The sequence below is a fragment of the Pleurodeles waltl genome, chromosome 7 (genome assembly GCF_031143425.1).
Source record: "Pleurodeles waltl isolate 20211129_DDA chromosome 7, aPleWal1.hap1.20221129, whole genome shotgun sequence".
Classification (NCBI taxonomy): Eukaryota; Metazoa; Chordata; class Amphibia; order Caudata; family Salamandridae; genus Pleurodeles; species Pleurodeles waltl.
Window position 1 is genome coordinate 112,630,035 of NC_090446.1, and position 23,559 is coordinate 112,653,593.

At 43.7% G+C, this 23,559-nt stretch overlaps 1 protein-coding gene across 1 annotated transcript in view; it reads right to left on the reverse strand.

The window, feature by feature from the left end:
* Positions 1–23,559, reverse strand: part of PTK6 (protein tyrosine kinase 6) — a 104,704-nt gene that overhangs the window by 38,658 nt on the left and 42,487 nt on the right. The gene's annotated exons all lie outside the window — the stretch shown is intronic.

Genomic DNA, 23,559 nt, shown 5'->3' on the forward strand with positions numbered 1-23,559 from the left:
ATTTTCTAAATTCAACTGAAGCCACACATCGTCCATACTATATTCTGTTTGATGCATCTGCACTGCCCCCATGAATCAATCCGAGGATACTAATTTAATTTTTAGCCTCCAACTTCAAATTCCTTGTTATTTACAGTACGTTTTAACATTTTAAATTGAACATTTAGCCACTTTATTTATATAAACTTTATTAATCTGTTAATACTAGTTTAATTTCTAAGCAGTCGAGAAGGCCCTAAGGACACTTTGTAGACCTCCCAGGGGTCCCCGGACCACAGGTCGTGAACCACTGTCCTAGGCCACATAGACACTGATTTCGAGGTGGATGGTAACCAGAAGGTGATTCTGTCTCGATTCTCTTACAAATTGAGTATTGGCTCCACAAACTGGAGGATTCTGCAACCAGAACACTCTACATAATTCCTTTAAGGTGTCACAACTGCACCTCATATGATTACGAAGGAGAGGAATTTGAAAAAACGTTATTAAGAATACCCCCACATTTACACAGCTACAGAAGTGTGTGCTTTATGCCCATAATGTGAAATTGTGTGATCTTCCCTCTGCTGATAACAGACACCGGTCATGGGAGCTTCATGTCACTAACAGGTGCCTCTGTGCAAGTAACTTCAATCTGAGGGACAAAATGAAACTGACTATGGAGGATATCTTTACAAGAAAAAAAAATATTGGATCTTGCCAATTACAATCAATGCGTAGCCTACAGGTCTAGTGGCAATATTTACTCATCATAAGGTAGCACAGATGAATAATGTGCCTGCTGCAAAGAACGTGTACCACGCAGATCACAAAACTATGGAGAGGTGAGGGGCACTCTTAGAGAGTGATAGTGAGGGAATTCGTGGGGAAGGAGATCATGAGGCATGGGGGCACCAAAAAAAGAATGTTGCACCAGGCGCCACCAGCGCTAAAGCTGGCCGTGAATGGGGGGCACCATTCATGTATTCTGCAGGGGGGGCCCTCAAGTTCATATGCCACTGGGCAAAACATTTACGCTGGCTAAACCCACGTTTTACTTATGTTGGAAGTTAGAGCAGTTTACTAACTAGATTATAATACAAAAGTCAGAATGCTTGGCACTGTTGGGGTGCGCGGGGGTGGCATGAGCAATGTGTGGCAGTAGTGTTCATGGGAGAAAGGGCGGATGCAGAAGCGGCATAGGGTCCAAGAGTGCGGCACGTGGCTGAAGGAAGGGGAGCACGCAAGCGGTGAAATGTCCAAGGTGGACAGTTTAGGAGGCATGTGCAGGATCAATCAGAGTAGCAGTGCAGGACATCATTGTGGAGGGGCAGCACAGTCATACAGAGGGTGGGTCCCAACTTCCTGGGAAGCACAGGGTACAGCTGCAGCACAGAAGCCCTCTGGGGGAGAAGCACCACCACTAGACTGGGCTGTCCAGCCGGGTCCAGGGTAGGGTGACCAGGTATCCCGGATTTGCCGAGACAGTCCAGGTTTTTCACCAGATGCCCCAGCAGGTTTCGGGAAATTTAGCTCACGTCCAGGTTTTTAAAGAGGGTCGACTGAAAATGGCGGAGGTGCCTTTTTATGTTTTCCCCAAAGCAGGGATAGTGAGAAGCTGTTATATGAAAGCAACTTATTTTACAGCCATTATATTGGCTTTAAAAATTGCATTATATTTATGTTCTTATTGGCTCTTTTGTAAGTCTAAGCTGATAAGTGCTGTCATTCTGAACATTCAGTTGAAGTAAAATTGCAGTCCTTTTTTTAATTTGTGTGAAATGTGCCGGTTTCCGGCTTTAAAATTCTGATCACCCTAGTCCAGGGCGCAGCACAGGGTATAGGATTGTGGTAGCAGAGAAGGTGCCTCAGCAGCTGCACAGCATCTGGTATGAGCAGCACGGGGTAAAGAGAGCGGAGAACAGTGAAGGGAGAAGCGCAGGGTTCCCAAATGGGTGAAGACTTAAGGATAAGCCGAATTCACAATGATCTCAAGAGTATGCTAGGAAACCAGATGCATTTATATAAACAGTGAAATCACTGTCTGCAGTCAATGCCATATAAATACATTGTAAACAACAATCACACCCATCCATTAACAATAATAATAATAACGTTTATCTGTAAAAAGCATGAAATTGTAATTTCCACATAAAGGACTATTGTAAAATTAAAAGTTAAAAATACACAAAAATGTTGTTTTAATGCAATTGTTTGTCAACGTCTCTTGTTTTCTCTTCAGTGCAGTCACAATATACTTTTTCTTTTTTAAGGTCGAGCGCGCAAGTGCTCTGACACCTGTTGTAATCTTTCTGTGGGCTTTTAACCACACCCATGCCACGCCCATCAGTTTGGTTGGTTTGTGAGCTTGCTTTTTAAAATTCGTTTGATTTCATTAGTGAAAGTCATGCAAACGTCATGCCTTTTCCGGTGTTTAGCGCTCCTCGAGAGCACCCGTGAACTACTGAAAACATTCGAGGCTCCATGTTTTCCGCATGGCTTCCGGACTACTTTTTATTTTTATTTCCTATGCAGCGCGATCTCGCTGGGCAGTAGTCAAGCGATTTGCATGACATCGACCCTGTTACATGGATAAATGCACTTTTGCCGGTTACATGGATAATTGCACTTTTGCCCATAGGTTTGACTGTGAGCAAACTTCTGTTTCCTTTTGCATGTCTCCTTCATGCTCATGGTGGCCGTCGGATCGCTTATGTGAATCTGTTTTACTTTTCATTTTCAGTTTATGTGGCAAGAAAAGTCTGGTCAGGATTTTACAACGCTAATAGCTCTAACTCGAGCAAATGCGAGACCTATTGCATTGCAAATGCTTGTTTTATGTGCCAATTACTAGTGCAACATTCCCTAGCTTTCCCATCTAAAAGTTTTCAATTCTATTAAGGACATGGAGGCGAGGGCTATGCCTCCTCTTCTTTATTTTGGAAACTCCACAGACATTTAAACAATAATAGAAAATATCATTAACAAACAAAACACTGTGTGGGGAACAATCAATGAGGTCCCACGTAAATCACACACATTAGTCCTCTTACAGACGGATCGCATTAAAGGGTGTACCCAACACCTTGGGAAGATATCCACAAACCGCCATTGAAAACTAGGACAAAATGGGAGGTGATGCTGCCTTTAGCGATAAACAATGAGATGAAACATTAGCACTAATACACAAGGCCATGAGCAATGCCAGATCCCGGTTAGTGAAGCTCAGTTGTATACACACGACATACATCACAAATGCAATGCTCCACAAGATAGATCACACAAAACCCCAGACATGTCCTAAGTATTGGCAGACAGACACTACATGTTTTCACCAGACATGGGACTGCTCATTGATACAGGCAGATTGGTTCCAGGTAGTTGACAGGTAATGGGTGGGCAGTGCTTAATTTGTGCTTGTCGTTTCCTGTGCAGAGCACGAACACTTATTTTTGAGGGCCGGCACTTATTTTTCTGCCTCAAGCATTTACTGCGACCAAAAGACACATATGGGAAAGACGTAGGAAGAGAAAAATGAAAAGCGTCACAAAAGGGAGAAAGCAGAAAGCTGCAAGAGTGAGCTGAAGGGGCAGGGAGTGGCTGCAAATGGATTAAAGAGGCCCTAGGTGGCTTCAGGATTACACTGCCTCAGTATTCCCTATTCGCACATTTAATCGCAGCAGCCGCTTGTTTCAGTGAAGAGCTTTGGGCACCGGCACATTTTTATTTACAAATTAAGCACTGTGGGTAGGGCTCCACCAGGAGCTATGCAAGGACCCACAAACATGTCTGTTATGGGCAAGTACATCCAAGGACAAAACAAGACAGAGAGATGTACCTTTTATGCTCCTGCTCTCACGAATACGATTTATATTAGTTAAGCCCACAATCCCCTATGGTGACTAGATGGGAAAAGGATATAGGAAAATCATGTGTGGAAAGGGAAATCTGCATGAAACTGACTAGATGTAAACTAAAAGAGCATAGGATTTATGGCAATCGTTTACTAAAAAATTACAATTTCTGACAGATGAGCTTACACTTTGAGAAGCACAGACTTGAGAGTGCAAAAGAATTAAATGCAAGTTGATAAAGGCCTTGTAATGTGATCACATACAGGGGATCCGAACTGTTAATTTGATAAATGTAGCATAATGTGGATCAAAATAATGGCAGTAAGAATATGGACTCGGTTTCTCTCAGGTCATGCATATATTTATTTTTTATTTTAACTGTATTTTTATGTTCTGTACCATGTAAAATTAATAAACTCAATAGAAATACTTAAAAAAACACTACAAGTTCCATCAGCCTTTGGTAAATTATTTCAAAACACTCAAACACTAACTAAACAGGACATGATGAAGCACATAAAGGGCTCCACGAGTTTCTAGCTGTTTTCGTTTCACTGTGGAACAGCTGAACAATGAAGAAAGGATGAGACTATTCTTGTTTACTGTCCTTTCCTAAAATAGAACACATTGTTAAACTTAAAGAGCCAGGATCAACATATCAACCATCAACCAGAAGCTTGTCAGTAATAAAACAATGTAATTGCCAATCCTGACCTGCTAAAACCATTCAGGAGTAGGAAGAGTCTCTAGCGAACCCTTTCATGCATAAGGATTCTTCCGTGTCCTCAATAAAATTGAAAAATTCTTGACGTGACAGCTAGAATTTTTTTTATTGTGTAACATCAGGGGAATATAATCCAACCAGGCAATGCCCTAGTCGTTTGTTTGACTCATAAAAACATTGCAAATATAATTAAACATTGTTACAAAGTTCATTTAAGACACTAAAAACCACAATCCCTACAACCTGATATGATCTAAAAAATAATTTCACTTTACATGGTGTTCCCAAACTTAAACAACGGACCACCATGTTAGCTCTAATGAATCTTTTAAAACCGGATCATAACGGTCCAGTAATCCAATATATTTAAAAGACAAAAGTCCCCACTTTAATTCAATAAAAACCAAGAGCAAAAATTTAGCATGACCACACAAACTTATAGTCTAAGAAGAAGAACTGAGAGTTTGTGAATATTCGACCAACTCATACTCTGCCCACGTAGAGCAGATAATAGCCACTCAAGCTGCATTACCTTTTTCTGCAAATCACACAGTGCTACATGTTACCATGGTGACAGAGCTCAGTGACTGCCAAGTCCATATATTTAGCCAACCAGCAAGTTAGCTGATGCCCAGAAGGCCACGTTAAAAAATCTGAATCAATTGGACATGTGCTCAATCCGCAAAACAGGGACATAGATGTTTGACGCAGGTGTACAAATAATGTGCTTTAACTACTCATTAAGTAAACTGCAACATAGACAATTCTTTAACTGAATTGTACTCAAACCATATGTCAGGAAGGGGAGTTTAACTAGGAGGAATCTAAACCTCAAATTTTTTTAATGACTTTTTGTTTCTATTCCATCTCCATGTAAGGCCGGACAGCCAGGGTTGGCAGAAGTAATGTGCAACACGACAACTTGCTGAGTTCAATCACATTTCTATGATGGAAATACACAATTTCTGCCATTCTGGCGATAATTCTGAAAGCATCAAATTGACTATTACCTTGCCACTCTTCTTGTATGGCTAGTGAGTCTAACATCTTGTGCAAATTGACAATCCCATTGGAGGTACGCACTTTGGCATGATCATTCAATTTCCTCCAAATGAGTTCCTTCAAGGACTCGCCCTCTGAATGTCTCAACCTAAAGCAATATTTCAGAAACTAGAGGTCAATCAAGAAATCAAGTCAAACTCCAGTCTTAGCTTATAATGGAGCGTGCTTTAAGGTAGACTGAAACTCATTTGAATTACTCCAGATTTGTTTTTTTTTCAAAATCTGAGCTTAGATTTGCCCCCAAATAAAGATGAGCCATAGATGATTGCAGTTTATCACTTTTGCCCTAAACAGGCCTAATATTGATGAATCAGTTTGCCTACGGAGTTCATGATATAGGTTCCTGAACTTCAACTGCAACAATCTTGGTCTGTTTCGCTTAGCCATTAAATGGATGTGATGACAAAGTTTAGCCTCCTGCCACATGCTTAGATAGTGATATGTGTTTGTTGTAGAAGTGTTTACCCTTTTTGCCCTCAAAGCTTCCGCCACCAGTTTGATTAGGTTGGTGAAGCACCTAAGGGTGGAGGAGAGGCCGAACGGGAGAGCTGAGAACTTGCAAGTACCATTTCCCTACTGAAACTGCAGGAATCTGCAATGGGGCTAGAAAGTAGGACTGCTCAGATAAGTATCTTTCAAGCCCAAAGGAACCATCAAGTCACCTTGTTCCAAAATGTATCTTAAGTAATGAATCCACTCCATTTGGAAATGTCTGTACCTTATCGAGGAATTAAACTCCTTCAGGTTTATGACTACCCTGTGTGTGCCTACTTTTTAGTCAATGACAAAAATATTCTTGAGGAATCCAGATGGATGAGGTAATGTTTCCTGGATAGCTCCTTTGAGCAGGAGCTAAATGACGTCTTGAGAGGTAACACTCTACAGGAGAGTAGCAAACCTTATTGCTGTTGGCCAATAGAGCTGCGGTGGAGAACCCAAAAACTCCAACCAAAAACCCAAAAGTCTGCAAAGCCATATATCTGCTGTCAATTTTTGCCAATGACGCACAAACCTTTTCACATGACCTCCCACACAAACTTGTGAATACAAAATGATGGCCACTTATAACTCCTTGGGTGTAGCCTCCATTGTTGGGCCCTCTGGAATTCCCTAGTGTGAATCAACCTCTGTTGTTCAGACCCTAAAAGTCGCCAAATCTCTTCTGTAGAGGAAGGTGAGCCGCTGATAGCTTAAGCCAAGTTCAAGCCTCTAGTCTGGCTCATCACTATGTCCTGTTGCAACCTCGAGCCCATAACAAGCCGAGGTTTCTTTTGGCTTCTGCCAGTTACCCTCGCTCTATACTCATGAGTAAAGAGGTAAAAACAAAGCATTAACATTTACGACAAAAAGGAGAGACAAAGAGGTACCCATTTAGTGGCTGATTTGCACAAAGCAAAACCCGAAAACCTGGATTAATTGTGTCTTCCTTGCTTAACCTAATTGTGTGATCTTAGGAAAATATCATATTTTACCAAACCTCCTTCTTCTTCACTATTGCATACAAATGTACTTTCAAATATTTGCGTTCAGTATACCCGCTGTCCAAAACCTTATTGTTTTTGATTCAACAGACTACAATTTAGCTCTATCTATAAGTATCTGGGTCACATTCCGGTTCGCATGACAACTGTCTTGCCCCCTTAGTTCACTAATGGCACTGACACTAGGGTGAGGTTGGCTGCAGGAATGGTTCTAAGTTCATGTTTAAAACTCCTCACTTTAAATAATTACTCCTAAGTGCAGTTCTATACTGTGACATATTCATATCAAGGCTTCCATGTGGTAAAGAAATACAGAATTTTTGATTTTTAAGAGATGTTATCACATTTTACATAATGTTTGGTGTATGATTTACATGGCAAACATTTCTAACTTGTTGGCTTGCCCACCTCTACTCCTCTGGTCATCCCAAACATTCCTTCTTCTGTTTTGTGGACCTTGGTAAAGAAAACAGCCAGTCAGATGTCCCTCCCCACGGACGGCCCTTCCAAAAAGGCCTAGCTGAAAATGTTTTTTAATTGAGAGCTAGGCCTTACCCATTGCACTGTATGTGGTCACAAATTTGTCTACCTCCTTCACAGACCTGTCTCGGAAAAGAAACTGGATAGCCAAAAGGCCTTGTTTTTCTAAGGATACCAAGACCCATAGTTAAGCTTAATTTTAATGAGTACTGGCCTTGCCTTTCAGGGGAGGATTGAAAGATTTACATTTCTGAGGAGGAAGATGGCCGTTTTGGGACTAGTTTGCCAAGACATCAGGATTAAGTGCCAGGCCTGCCTCTTTCACCATCATGATTAAGTCTAGGATTTTTGAAAGGGGACCTTCCAGATCAAGGAGCAGCTCATGAGAGCATTTCCAGGCTCTGTCAATTCTCTTTTTAGGGTTCTTAGAGAATTTACTCATAAATATAGACTGCTTTGGACAACCACTTAGGTTGCTGCCACTGCTCCTGGTAATGATGGTCTGGGGCATGCAGCAAAAAGCTTAGTCCTCACGTCACTATATATTCCTGAGATGTGATTGAACATACATAATCAGCTGAGGTGAAGGGGGACCAGTCTGAAGATCTGGGATGAACTAGATCCAGAGGCGAAAACATCTCCAATAGGGCACAATTTGCATCATCACCAGACCCTTCTCGTCATCTGCTCTGGCTAGTGAATGCCTCTTACGAGACTGGATCCTGAGGAGTCCAGATCCTTTCATTTTATGCCTTCCTCTATAAAGTCCTTCCCAAGTGTACTGCTGACTGAATGCATGTCTCTACGTACCGTAAGAAATTTAGGCCCTCATTATGATATTGGCAGTAAAAACCGCCTACCGCCGTGGCGACGGCCGCCAAAAGACCGTCGCCGTGGCTACCAGCCGTCCGCCATATCATGTCCACAGCCGGATTTCTGCCACAAGAATGGCGGAAATCCTGCTGTGGCCATGCCAGCGGATGGCGGTAAGGTGGCGCTGCTGCCCCATAATAGGGCCTGGCAGTGTTCTGCTGGTGGACAATGCTGGTGGCAGCAGCGCCCCGTCTCGTCTCCTGGCAGAGGACCCCCTGAACACAGGTAAGTGGGTGCTCCGACAGGGTGGGGGGTGGGGTGTGTTGTGTGTGTGTGGGTGTGTGTGAATGTTTGTGCGTGCGTGTATGCGGGTGTGTGTTTCGTGTTGAATGTGTGTGCACGGATGGAGGTGTGAGTGCGTGCATGTTGTGGTCTGTGAATGCGTGTGCATGTGTGTATGAAAGTGTGTGCGGATGTGTGTGCGGATGTGTGTGTGAATGGATGTATGCATGTGTGGATGCATGTGGGAATGGGTGTGTGTATGCATGTGTGTGAAGGGGCGTGAATGTAGGAGGGTTTGGAGAGGAAAAGGGGTGAGATGCGTATCTGGAAAGGGGGGTGGGGGTGGGGAAGACCTCTATCAGTGACAGGGAAGGGTTTTTCCAATTTCAGCACTGCTGTAAGGATTACACACAGGGCAGTAGAAAAGCTTGAAAACTGTTTCAAGCCTGCCTCACGCCTACCCACAGGTGAATAGATTAAGGGGTGCATACGGGGTGGAACAACCCTTAATCATTTTTTAGTCAGGTCTTGGCCTGACAAAGTTAGATTGACCATCTGCAGCAATAGTGATACCAAATCACTGTTGCTGCACACTGAGTAGTGATGAGTGAGCCACTATAGAACTGAACCAAGGGTCTGGCTTAGCTCTAGAAGCCCTACATAAACAGAGCCATAAAATATTTGCCTTGTAAAGAAAGCATGCAACAAACATTGCGTAACTTGTATATGCATTTGCATGTGACTGGGTTCAAACTGGGGTGGCAAGGGGTACAAAATAATGATGGACTGGGATGCAGCCCTAAGTCATTACCAGTGGCTGAGATTAATGAAAGCATTCCATTCATCACATCTTTGTTTATACTAGTGAAATCAGGGACAAGTTAGCTGTCATGTGCACCCAATATGTGGCCTATATCCTTATCATAGATGGAGCAATGTTATACTCTGTTAAATCAAACACAAGATGTTTTTGTACAGCACACTTCATAAATTCACTCATTTGGGGGTGCTCTCATGTGTGGTAATGAAGGCTCAGTGAAACACAATATTTGTCTAGGTGACACAATTTTTCCAAACTGGAAAGGCAGGATATATCCCATATTTTCTGGATTTCCATTCTGTCATTCAGCTTCTAGATGGTTCTCTCTTTCCCTTGCTGTTTCAAAATTTAAGGTCACTGTTTTTTCAGTAATTCTTTGTGCATGAGGTTAGAACATGAATGGAAGGCAGAAGCCACAAGAAAGCTCAGCTCATTTTGGGGTCGAGGGTCCAAGAAGACCTTGCACTGAGCCACTGCCACGCATCTGGCTTGAGCCTTCAGTGGCCCATCAGCTTCTAAGACTGGATCTGGGATAGTAGAGTGACTTACGATATCTGCGATTACCATGCAGGGCCGGGGGCAAAGATCTGACTGGACCCTGGCCCATCACCCACTCCACATCAGTATGCTGCCTGCAGGGCTTTAAGTCCGTCAGGTCCTCTCATGTCTCAGACGGGGCAGTGATTAAAAACGGTCTTTAAAACGGGTTCCTACCAGGTCCTATATTCATATGTTTTACAGGCAAAAGCAATGCTTGAATACCATGCCAGTAGAAAGCACTGCACTATTGCATAATAGCGATGCAATCCATGGTTACTTTTCACATTTACTCCCTCTTCAATTTCTACGATTATTTGTTTTCTCTAAATGTACTGTTTCTGTAGTTTTTATCATGAAAAATATTACTTATTTTGTATGAAGCATGTTGTCACTTGGCATCTGGGGGAGTGTTCATGACAGGTCATAAGTGAGAGCTGGAAAGGAGTCGGAAGGTTGTGTGTATTGCTCAAAGTATCTGTCAGGGTGCGAAATGTGCTCAGACCACAGGCACATGCTATCATTGGCCTCTCTGCAGAGAGTACAGGACAATGGTCACATTTGTGCCAATTGAAATTGTGATTTTTATAGAAAAAAGTGTGAAGGATGTTCACAGATATAATGCAGTGCATAAAGCTGAGTTGGTGGGTTGTGTGTGCGTGAGGGGGTGGTGAAGTGTGGAGATGAAGAGAAGTACAAGCAGTAGAAAGGAGTGTAAAAAGGGAAATCATGATGTGTCAGACATGCAGGTGGCAGATTCTGGAAGATGTGGGGGTAAAAAAGGAAGTACATGTTTAACCCAGTGACAGACAGCAGAAGAGTGTAGTGCAAAAGGGAAGGGGTGATTGAGACACGCTGAAGACCACTTCCCCTTCCACGGATAGTAGCAATGTTTAATTTAGAATCAAGCTTTTAGAATTGCAACATTTAAATTCTAATTATTTACAATACAATTACTGTTTTAGTGACTGATTTGATACTTTTAACAAGCATTGGCAAAGCCAATTGGTTTAACTTGAGTTGTAGGTGTCTGTCTGTTGTTGTGTTATATATCTGGATGCAATAACATAACTTATAGAGGGGCACTTAAATACTGGCCAAAGGCATTCTTTGTAACACTCAGGATGTTAGCTTTTTATATCGTAAAATGTGCCTTACGTATGTAGGCCAAGCCTCTTGGGAAGGTTTCCTAGTTACACTTCTTTGCCAATTACCTTTTTAGAGTCTCCGCACCTTTTTCATCCCACCTAAAGCATTGATCATCTTGGACAATGACAACAATGATATGATCAATGCACAGAATTATTAGACCTACAAGTCCCTCTCACACATTTTGTGTGGTGCTTCAACAACCACAGTTGTTTCTTGAGTTATGTCCCCCGCTGCAGCCCCAGTTGTGGAAATCATGTGCTCATTTCTCCTCTCATCTATGCCACAACTGTGCATTTTCCCCTTCAAATAAAGACCATTTCACATAATCATGTTTTCTCCTCCATGACCCAAATATTGTGGATTTGTGCAAAATTATCTAGCTCTGTCACAACACAACAGAAGTGATTTCCAAACATTTGAAACAATGTACTTTATTTACCAGTTCCTTTCACTGAATATTGAGGAGCTGTTTTCCTTGAAAGGAAGACAAGTTGCTTTTTAATAGCTCTGGAAATTCAAGAGCGCTGGATATGGCCATATTAAAGTTTGTCAAGTTGTTACCCCACCTGGGTATGGTTGATCATGCTCTTTGTCCTTTTCACTCCTACCCACTTCTGTGATGCTACAGAGTTTGAGATGCACTGTATTATAACACAATAATACAGGAAAGCTTTACTGTTAGGATGCTGTTAGGCTGGGCAGGCTGATATAATTCAGAGCCATGCTCTGCATCAGATGAAAGATCATGTGTATTATATAGGCTTGGCTCCTTCAGGATGAGGTTACAGTGAATAAGCAAAATCAATGAGGCAGTGCTGCTGTAAACTAGCAGGCATTCTCCATTACACCATGTCGGCAGTGTAACATTTCTAGGATGTGCCAACTTCTTTTTAGCAAGCAGTCTAATGTAGATTCTAATTACTGGCTGTTGTTTGGGGTGTTTCTCACTGTTCATAACTTTCCCCACTAGTGTAGTTTTCCATGCAAACAAGCACTATTTCCCTGCAAAGGCCAATATTTGTATTTCTTGTGAGTTAACGTTATCACCATGGCTTTCTCATCCTTGGACACTAAGAGGCTTAAACTTATTTTGATGTGGAGCTGATACCTCTTATTGTGTGGGCATTAATCACATGGACATTCTGTTGGTACTGATTGGAGATGTCCTTCAGTTGGACTGGTGAATGTAGGATGGTTTAGATATAGTTATGCCAACAATAAGAACATAAAAGATATCTGCTGCTAAATGTGGAGGTGACATCCTTTTGGGGGTGGTGTGAGTGTCTAGCTATTAGCACTTAGAAGCATATCCATTGTAGTCAGTCGGACACGATACCTCATCCACATTTGAGCTGTTAATTCCTTTATACAGGAAACTTAAATAACAGCCTTAAGCCTTAAGTACTGATCAGCTTTCATTTATTACATATCACAGCATGCTCAAATGTACTCATGAGACCTGCTAAACATTAGCAGAAGGTCCTAAGATCTGATGGCACTTCTTATAATGTCACTTTCTGTGAGGTCATGGGTTGTGATGCCACTTCCTGCAATGTCATCTACAGTGATTTGCTTTGCATATTGCCTTACTTGGTTAGTCCCATCACTTCCTGTTTTTCAGGACTTGTGCCCTGACCAGCAATATATTAAACAATTAGTTGGCATCCCTTAGTTCTACGGGCCCTCTGCCTAAAACCTTCACAGAAGGCTGTTCCCCTGGGAGGTTTGAAGGGTGGGGGAGGCACTTTTATCTAGAGGCAGTTTTGACTCATCTAAGGTAGTGCAGAGGGTTAATATGTTGCCTGCAAAGAAAGTATACTATGCAGATCACAGAACAGTATTTTATGTGCAGTGCTCAGTGGGAAACTACTTTTGTCACAGTGATCCTTTTGTTACTGTGCAGTTCAAAAATTACAATCATAATCTACCACAGTGAGCTATGAACTGCGGTCAAAGAGCTGCATGCAATCTACATGGTACAGGTTAGAAAGTTTTTTTTTCCCCAGTCTTTGAGTATCCTAATTTTGCTAAAAAGGGATTGTTTCATTAGAAATATATTGCTATTAGTAAAGTCAACCTTAACCAATATGTTACATTCTGAATCCTGAGTTTATGCTTCCTCAGACCATGCATTATTAAAAAGTGCCTGCCAATATGGGTGACGTGACTCCTACACCTTGTAGTCCCCTTGCCAGCATTTTCTATACACGGATTTACACACGTAGGAATCATTGTGTTTGTATGTGAGTGTAATGTCAAGTGCCTCTCTATGCAGCCTATGGGGGCTTGTCTGACAAAAATTGCCAGGGTTGCTTTGGGTTCCCAGCCCAGCCCTAGCAAAACGCTTTTCCTTTCTGCAGCATCGCAAGTCAAGATTTCACAACCCTCAGAGAACGTTACAGAGGGGCTGAAATCCCAAAGGAGAATGAGCAGGTACTTAGCACCCACCAACCACGCTAATAAATACAAAGAAACAAGAACACAAAAAAAACACTTATCTCAGCTGCAGAGGATCTAGAATACAGGAGTACTGGGCGCTTGTGGAGGCCTTTGCTTTCCTCGTTACACCCTGATTGGTTACACTGCTTGGATGTTGTGACGTAATAGACGAAAGACTCAAGGAACTTGCGGTCTTTTGTTTCTTGATGGTATTTTTCATCTTTGTTTAAATGGCTGTGGAGCTGCTAAAATAAAGGGGGAAATAGGCATAATCCTCACTTCCGGTCCTCGTGTAGAATCAGGTAGGACACCAGAACAGGGTAATCCACCCATTAAGAGCTTTCACACCTTGTATTTATTTACTGAGCCCTCTGAACTACGCCCCACCGCTTTGCTCTAAGAGGGGCTCTCTTTCTAATCTCCACCAAAATGGAGAGTGTTACAGTATCCTAAACCATGTACTCCATGTTACATGGATGTTAAAAGTAATTCTCTATGTAGAATTACTCTTTAGGCTTGACATGCCAGGCCTAGTGCATGAGCTTGATTGTTATGCGTAAGACATGTGAAGTAACAGCCATATGGGGCACACAAATGTATAGATTTCCTATTCACAATCTCAAATACCTGCCCTCTGCTCAAGATCTGCAAGCAGCAGTCAAATCCTTCGTTAATAACTCCAGGCTGGACTATGGAATAGCAATAATCACTGGCCTGACAACATCTACTTTATGGCCCCTGAAAGGATTACACAACTCTATAACAAGACTAATCACAAACACAAAGAAAGCAGTGAAGAGAGCTGAGGAAGAACCACCCTAGCTTGCTTTTATAAGAGGCTCAAAAGTTCTTTTACCCATCCTGTAATTTACCCATGTACTTTCTCTTCTGTCCCATTATCCGACTGTAAAGCCAGATGCCACCTATTCGCTGTTTGGCAGCTTAGCCATGACAGCACCCTCTTCTCTCTGGAAATGCACACTTGTTGTTTAAAGCCCTCACAAAGTCATCTCTTTTATCATTCACATGTGGCATACTCTAAGGCATTTGGACCCTCAGTCTGGATCCTGTACATATAAATTGTTTGTGTCCCAATGCATCCATTCCTTAAAAGCCATTTTTCTTGATACATTGTACTGCCCAAGATCAGTTCTACAAAATGTATATTATAATTTCTCTGTGTAAATAGAAACAATATGTTCTGTGTTTTCCACAAATCTCTTCCTATGTAACATTGTAGAGCTCTCAGACGTTGCTATTACGTGGCCCACACTAGTAACAAAACTCAAATAAACATAGGTATGGGTTTTCCCTTCAGAGAATTCACTTTCTGTAGCTCCCAGCCATTTTCTGACACCGTCTCGATCCATAAATACCCTGGAAAGGGATTTAGGGTCATATGTACAAACACATTTTCCCATAGACACAGAATGGGCAAAACTGCTTGCTACATCTGGCCCTTAGTTCTGCCCTGGACAGGAACACATATTCGGACATTTACAGGGTTGCAATGGGTGGGGAACAGGTTTGTTGGTATTTCCATTATTTTCAGTCCGCCCTGCCCCAGCAGTGTCCACAAACAACCCATGCAAATACTGCATAGTAGTAATATCATGGGTTGGTAAATACATTTTCAAATCCATATTCACCTTTTCTGAATAAATTGCGCTCATATTTCACTTTTTTTAAGTGTCCTTGTGAACCAGTCCCACTGAGAACTGAAACTGAGCTAGGAGGGAGGTGAAACAGCACAAAGTAGAGGGAAAGTGCACACGCACGCACACACGCACACACATGCGCGCACGCATAGGAAGAGACTGCGGGGCAGTTGAGTGAGGCCTCGAGGAGGACGAGGAGTAGGACAGACCTTAAGGAGCTGCGAAAATGCAGAAAATACCATGCAAAAGGAGTCCAGCGAAGGAATGAGAAATTCTTACCAATAAACCATGCACATGTTTTTTGTGACCGCTGACTGCAGTATTGCGGCTTTAAGTCATTACAATTGTGTTGTAGGTCACGATACTAGTGCACATATCGAACTACAGTCACCCAGTCCCGTCATCTCTTAGTGCAGTGGTTCCCAACCTTTTGACTTCTATGGACCCCCACTTTATCATTACTGGAACCCGGGGACCCCCAATAAATCATTATTGGAATCCGGGGACCCCCCCACTGAGCTGTGTGCCTAATCTGTTAATATTATTTAATTTTCTAAGCAGTCGCGCACTCCCTGAGGACGCTTTGCGGATCCCCAGGGGTCCCGGGACCACAGGTTGGGAACCGCTGTCTTAGTGTGTGTGTGTGTGGGGAGGGAGTACGGGGGGAGTTGCCTTCCATGAGCAAGATATGAAAAAAAAATGTGTGCCCTTGAAAGGTGAGAGCTTGGGCGGAGGTTAGGAAACAGCAAACTGCAAGTGCAGCCATGGCAACGGGTAAAATCCCACAAGAAGCCGGAGCTAAAATCCCACAAAAGCCTGGACCTGTAGAAAGATTTGGAGTACTTTGAGAGTGTTTGGGCGGGGGTGCTGCAGTGCCAGGAATGGGAAGGCAGCCAAGTGCTTTGAATATGTTGAGGGAGCCATCTCCAGGGCTTTAAATGGGCAGGTACTGTCTGGTATACTGAGTACGAACACATCTTTAACATGAAACAGGAGTACCTGCACTTCTCAGCGCTGCTGCAGTACATTTTATGAGAGAGTACCAGCAGGGCTTTAAGTGAGATAAAAAAAACTGGGGGTTCTCTCTGTAGGAGGCTGACCTGGCTTGTAGTGGGTACCAGAGGTACTTACACCCTGTGCCAGGTCCAGTTATCCCTTATTAGTGTAGAAGAGGTGTTTCTAGCAGCTTAGATTGATAGAAGGTAGCTGTGGCAAAGCAGCGTAGGCTGAACTAGGAGACATGTAAAGCTCCTACTATACCAATTGTATCACATGAACAATATCATAAGAAAACACAATACACAGAGTTACTAAAAAATAAAGGTACTTTATTTTTATGAGAATATGCCAAAAGTATCTCAATGAGTACCCTCAGTAAGAGGATAAGTTATATACACAAGATATATGTACACAAACCAAAATTAGGTAATGTTAGAAATGGGGTTTTTGGTTGGCAGTCAGGTTACCCTCTGTCCAAGCAAGAACCCTCACTCTAGTCAGGGTAAGTCACACACAATCCAAATTATCCTGTGCCCACCCTCTGGTAGCTTGGCACGAGCAGTCAGGCTTAACTTAGAAGGCAATGTGTAAAGCATTTGTGCAATAAATCATACAATAACATAATATAGCACCACAAAAATACACCACACAGTGTTTAGAAAAATATATATAATATTTATCTGGGTATTTGCAGGTCAAAACGATCAAAGATACAATATGAATTTGTAAAGATATCACTAAAAAGTGATATGAAGTGTCTTAAGTCTTTAAAAAGCAAACAAAGGGGGTCATTCTGACCCTGACGGGCGGCGGAGGCCGCCCGCCAGAGTTCCCCCCTCCGAAATACCGCTCCGCGGTCGAAAGACCGCGGAGGGTATTCTAAGTTTTTTCCTGGGCTGGCGGGCGGTCGCCAAAAGACCGCCCGCCAGCCCAGGGAAAAACTCCCTTCCCACGAGGATGCCGGCTCGTAATCGAGCCGGCGGAGTGGGAAGGTGCGACGGGTGCTGTTGCACCCGTCGCGTATTTCACTGTCTGCCAAGCAGACAGTGAGATACTCGTAGGGGCCCTCTTACGGGGGCCCCTGCAGTGCCCATGCCAGTGGCATGGGCACTGCAGGGGCCCCCAGGGGCCCCGCGACCCCCCCTACCGCCATCCGGTTCCCGGCGGGCGGACCGCCGGGAACTGGATGGCGGTAGGGGGGGTCGGAATCCTCTCGGCGGCGCAGCTAGCTGCGCCGCCTTGGAGGATTCAAAAGGGCGGCGGTACACTGGCGGGAGACCGCCAGTGTTGCTGGTCTGACCGCGGCTTTACCGCCGCGGTTAGAATGCCCTGCGGGGCACCGCCGGCCTGTCGGCGGTGCTCCCGCCGACCCTGGCCCCGGCGGTCTAAGACCGCCGGGGTCAGAATGACCCCCAAAGTCTCTTTCAAGCAAAAAGTACCTGGTTTGGAGTGGAAAATCTCCGCAGAGGGCCGCAGAAGAGGAGATGTGTGGAAAAATGGTGTGTGCGTCGGCTACGCCCCTTCACACACTGACTTGCGTCGTTATTTTTCACACGGGGAGACGTGCGTGGTTCTACGGGAGGAAAAATGGTGTGTGCGTCGGGTACGCCCCTTCACACACGGACTTGCGTCGTTATTTTTCACTCGGGGAAGACGTGCGCCGTTTTCCGGCACGTGGACCGTCTCCTGCTATGGATCGCGGGATTACCAGATGTCCCGGGGTTTGTGCGTGGATTCTTCGGCTTGTTTTCCGGCTGCGCGTCGTTCCGCGAGGCTGTGCGTGGAATTTTCTTTCTCACTCCAGGCGTCGCGTCGATTTCCCCTCTGGAAGTCGGGTGGCGTTGTCCATGCGAAGCCGTGCATCAAAGATCCGGCCGCCCTGTAGGCGTCGTGTCGAGCAGCGTCGGTGTGCATCGATTTTCTCACCGCGGAGCAAGCTGTGCGTCAAAACTTTCGGCGCACGAAGAGTCCAAATGAAAAAGAGAAGTCTTTTTGGTCCTTACACTTCAGGGAACAGGAGGCAAGCTCTATCCAAGCCGTTGGCGAGCACTTTTACAGCCAGACAAGAGTTCAGCAAGGCAGCAGGCCAACAGCAAGGCAGCAGTCCTTTGTAGAAAGCAGACAGGTGAGTCCTTTGAGCAGACAGGCAGTTCTTCTTGGCAGGATGTAGTTTCTGGTTCAGGTTTCTTCTCCAGCAAGTGTCTGATGAGGTAGGGCAGAGGCCCTGTTTTATACTAAATTGTGCCTTTGAAGTGGGGGTGACTTCAAAGAGTGGCTAAGAAATGCACCAGGTCCTCTTTCAGTTCAATCCTGTCTGCCAGGGTCCCAGTACGGGGTGTGGCAGTCCTTTGTGTGAGGGCAGGCCCTCCACCCTCCCAGCCCACGAAGACCCTTTCAAAATGCAGATGTATGCAAGTGAGGCTGAGTACCCTGTGTTTGGGGTGTGTCCGAGTGAATGCACAAGGAGCTGTCAACTAAACCTAGCCAGACGTGGATTGTAAGGCACAGAAAGATTTAAGTGCAAAGAAATGCTCACTTTCTAAAAGTGGCATTTCTAGAATAGTAATATTAAATCCGACTTCACCAGTCAGCAGGATTTTGTATTACCATTCTGGCCATACTAAATATGACCTTCCTGGTCCTTTCAGATCAGCAGGTGCCACTTCAACAATGTATGAGGGCAGCCCCAATGTTAGCCTATGAAGGGAGCAGGCCTCACGGTAGTGTAAAAACGAATTTAGGAGTTTTACACTACCAGGACATATAAACTACACAGGTACATGTCCTGCCTTTTACCCACTCAGCACCCTGCTCTAGGGGTTACCTAGGGCACACATTAGGGGTGACATATATATGTAGAAAAAGGGGAGTTTTAGGCTTGGCAAGTACTGTTAAATGCCAAGTCGAAGTGGCAGTGAAACTGCACACACGGGCCTTGCAATGGCAGGCCTGAGACAAGGTTAAGGGGCTACTGAGGTGGGTGGCACAACTAGTGCTGCAGGCCCACTAGTAGCATTCAATCTACAGGCCCTAGGCACATATAGTGCACTCTACTAGGGTCTTACAAGTAAATTAAATAGCCAATCATGGATAAACCAATCAACAGTACAATTCACACAGAGAGCATATGCACTTTAGCACTGGTTAGCAGTGGTAAAGTGCCCACAGTTCAAAAGCCAACAACAACAGGTCAGAAAAAATAGGAGGAAGGAGGCAAAAAGTTTGGGGATGACCCTGTCAAAAAGCCAGGTCCAACATGTAAGTAATAGCAAGAAAAGTAATGCAAACAGTGTAGAATTACAATAGATTGCAATGGGAGCACATAGGTATAGGGGCAACACAAACCATATACTCCAAAAGTGGAATGCGAACCACGAATGGACCCCAAACCTATGTGAGCTTGTAGAGGGTCGCTGGGACTGTAAGAAAACAGTGAGGGTTAGAAAAATACCCCACCCCAGGACCCTGAAAGGTAGGTGTAAAGTGCACCTACTACCCCCAGAGAGCACAGAAGTCGTGATAGGGGGATTCTGCAGGAAGAACAAACACCAGCAATGCAACAACAGTGGATTTCCGGACCTGAGTACCTGTAAGACAAGGGGACCAAGTCCAATAGTCACGACAGTGTCGAGAGTGGGCAGGAGCCCTAGAAATGCCAGCTGAAGGTGCAAGGAAGCTGCCACTGGTTGGAAGAAGTTTGGAGTTCTGCAAGAAGGAAACGGACTAGGAACTTCTCCTTTGGAAGACGGATGTCCCACGTCGCGATGAAGCTTGCAGAGGTGTTCCCACTCAGAAAGGCGGCAAACAAGCCTTGCTAGCTGCAAGGGTCGCAGTAGAGGTTTTTGGGTGCTGCTGTGGCCCAGGAGGGACCAGGATGTCACCCCTTGGAGGAGGAGACCGAGGGAGTGCCCAGCAACTCAGGGAGCCCTCATAGAAGCAGGCAGCACCCACAGAAGTACCCTAAAAGCACATTGCATTTTGATATAGACAATAAGAGGAAAAAAAAACATCTCAACATGCGCAATCACCGAGAGTGAGTCGTGGGCCAGAGGCTAAAATAGTTACTGCTGCAAAGCTAACTGCAAAAGGCCGAGCCATTGTTGAAGGAGATTGAGTCTGAACAGACATCGAGCCATGTGCACTGTGTCACTGTATGTCGCATCTGGGCCAAGTGCTGATGCGGCGCCTGTGAAACATTATGGTCCAGCTGCCGTTGCAAGATGGACCTCCATCCATTGCAGTGAACTGATCCTTCGAAGTCCATGCATTTCAATGCAAGCTCTTCTTTGGCAACCGAAGGGTACGCGATGGAATGCAGAAAATCATAAGGGGGTAGTAAGGACATTATTCCACAGGCCCCATATTTTTTCAGCAGGTGCAGGGTATGGAAGTAAGCCTTTAGTAGTGATGAGGTCAATGGTAATGTGATATGTAATGTCACTAGTAATGCCTTTGCTGTTATAATTTCCGATGTCTTCTGTGACTATCTCTAGGATAATGGCAAGTGTAATTACACACAAATTACCAATCAGTTTCTGTGCTGAAGGCTCCAGTACTACTTTCACAACTAGATGTCCCTGGAATAAATATAGGCAAAACAAATCTCAATTTCCACTGGCAGCAAACTGATGTGGAATGGAACAACCGTCTGGACCATAAGTTGTGTCACAAATGCAGTAATGGTGATATGTAATGTCACCACTGATGCCACAGAATAATTCATGTCTGATGTCATTGTTTATAAAACGAAGACTGCTGCAATCACATGCTTCAGCACTGCATATAATTGTAGGTTTTGCCATTACTTGGTAAGCCCCAGATTCCACAAATAGAAGTCTCTGTAATGACTATCCATACAGACAAGGTTTAGTCAACTGTCAGCAAACAGACACACACAAAACTGCAAAGTTCTGTTTTCTTGCGAGGGCACATGCATTGAATGGTCCTCTGCAAAAATGTTTTTTTTGTTTGGATTGTACATGTTGGGTGGTTGACAAGTCCAGCAGATAAGATACCTCAGTCAGAGCAACCTTCATTAGAATTCCTTGCCAGGGACCATCATATGAGACATGGAAGTCCCAGGCATGGAATCAATTTTTGGCCTGAACGTGTAGGGGAAAAACTCACTATAATTCAGGGCCATTATTTTTAGTTTTTTTCCTTTTCTAGATAAAAATCCCACTTTACAAGCTTTGCTGAGAGAACAAAACAAACATTATGCCCCGTCATCCAAGTTCTCTGCCTTTGGTGAAACAGCTGCACAGAAGACTTTAGAGGATCAGCTTGGAGCTTTTTGACTTGGAAGATTTTAGGTCTTACCTGTTGTACGTATTGTAGGCTTTTAACAATGTCTACCTGATACCCATCACTTTAGCTCGTTCACGGGCTTGCGTTTCAAAAATCCCTTGATGTCATTGGAAATTGCTTTACCTATGTCCCACCATTAGGTTGATTTTACACTGTTATATGGGTTATTGCACGATTGCCGATATACTTCAGCGTGGGAAAACTATTTATTTTGTCTCTCCCCTTAGTGCTGCATGGCAGCCATAGCACTCACAGCGCAAAAAGGCACAACAGCGTAAACTTGATCAGCAGTATTTGAGCACTGGTCACATTGTTCACAGATACCTAATCAGAGTAATTTCTTGTGGCTCTCCCTTTAAAACACTTGAAATTGGTGAATGCTTTATGTGAAAAACGAAATCCTCAAAGTGAAAGCAGCTCTCTTGGCACTGCAGGAGATCCAATACTACAATATTCACTGCACTCTGGAAAACTCTACCCATAGTGCTTTGCAGGGAATTACTTTTACAAAACATTTTTGTTCATAACTTAGCCTGTGCTGGTCCTTTGACAATGAGACCACCTTCAAAACATTAACCACACTGTGCTCTGTCTACATCATCTCTGGGTCCCCACACTATGTTAGTGGGGACTCCAAAATAACAACCTGTACGACCATTCATTATCTTGTTAAGCTTTCTCAAGGTTGGAACTCTTGTTTTACAGATGGGTGAAGTTATACTTTATTGGCCTTGTTTATCATATCATTGCAATAATACTGCTAGCCTTCAGGATGTGTAATGAACTGTGCCCTCTAGGGGCTAAATGTATGGTTGCACTGTATTACTTTCTCCAATTATTTTTTCATGTAGTTATGCTCTCTAAGGGCTGACTGTATGGTTACATGACCATGTTTCTTTCAAATGCTATTTTTATTGTGGTGTCCTCTAGGGAATGTTCTGAGCACCCCATAATGCTTTGTAGGACATTACTTTTACAAAACATTTTTGCTCATAACTTAGCCTGTGGTGGTCCTAGGACAATGGGACCACCTTCAAAACGCTTTTTCTGCCTACATCATCTCTGGATAGCCACACTAGTGGGAACCCCAAAATAATAACCCTCCCACCATTCAGTGTCTTTTAAGCTTTCTCATGGGTACAACTTTTGTTTCACAGCTTGAAGAAGTTTTGTTTTAAAGGCCGTGTTTGTAGTAATATTGCAGTCCGCCTGCTAGCCATAAAAAGACTCTCTAGGGGCTAAGTATATGGTTACACTGCATTACTTTTGCCTGTTTTTTTCATGGGGTAATCCCCGCTAGGGCTAACAATATGGTTCCATGACCATGTTTCTTACAAAATATATTTGTGATATGGTGCCATCTAGGGGGTGTTTTGAGCATTACAGTCTAATACCAAAAGTTTGTTTCTGAAAAAGGTTTATACGATAATTGTATATGTTTTAATAATCTCTCTTTATTACAATTATGACCATAATTCAGGCCACCTTAACATCCTTATTTCACTATGACTGTTTGAACACTCTTGATATGTTTGGGTGCCCCTTCTAGTTTGTTTTTCCTCTGTGGCTGGCATATGTCTTTTTGGGGGAATTGTGCTAGCCAGCCAGCAACTCTAATGGTGGGGTGGTGAAAGTGGTATTCTATTGGAATTAGCACAACAGATTTAAATTAGGATTCTAAATGGCAACACTTTCATTTTTTTCTGCAGATAGAAGAAGAAGATAAATTAAAATGCTTTAGTTTTATGCAGGGCCACTGGAATGATATGTCAGGAAAAGACACAATTATGAGGCAGGGTTGAGAAATTTGTGTGGCAAGAGAAGTCCAATTAGGAATTTACAATGCCGATAGCTCTGACTCAAGCAAATGTGAGACCTATAGCATTGCAAATGCCTGTTGTGATTGAGGCCCCATGTTTGCGGAATCTTCCTCCTGGAGACTAAAATGGATACACTAGGTTGGTTGAAATGG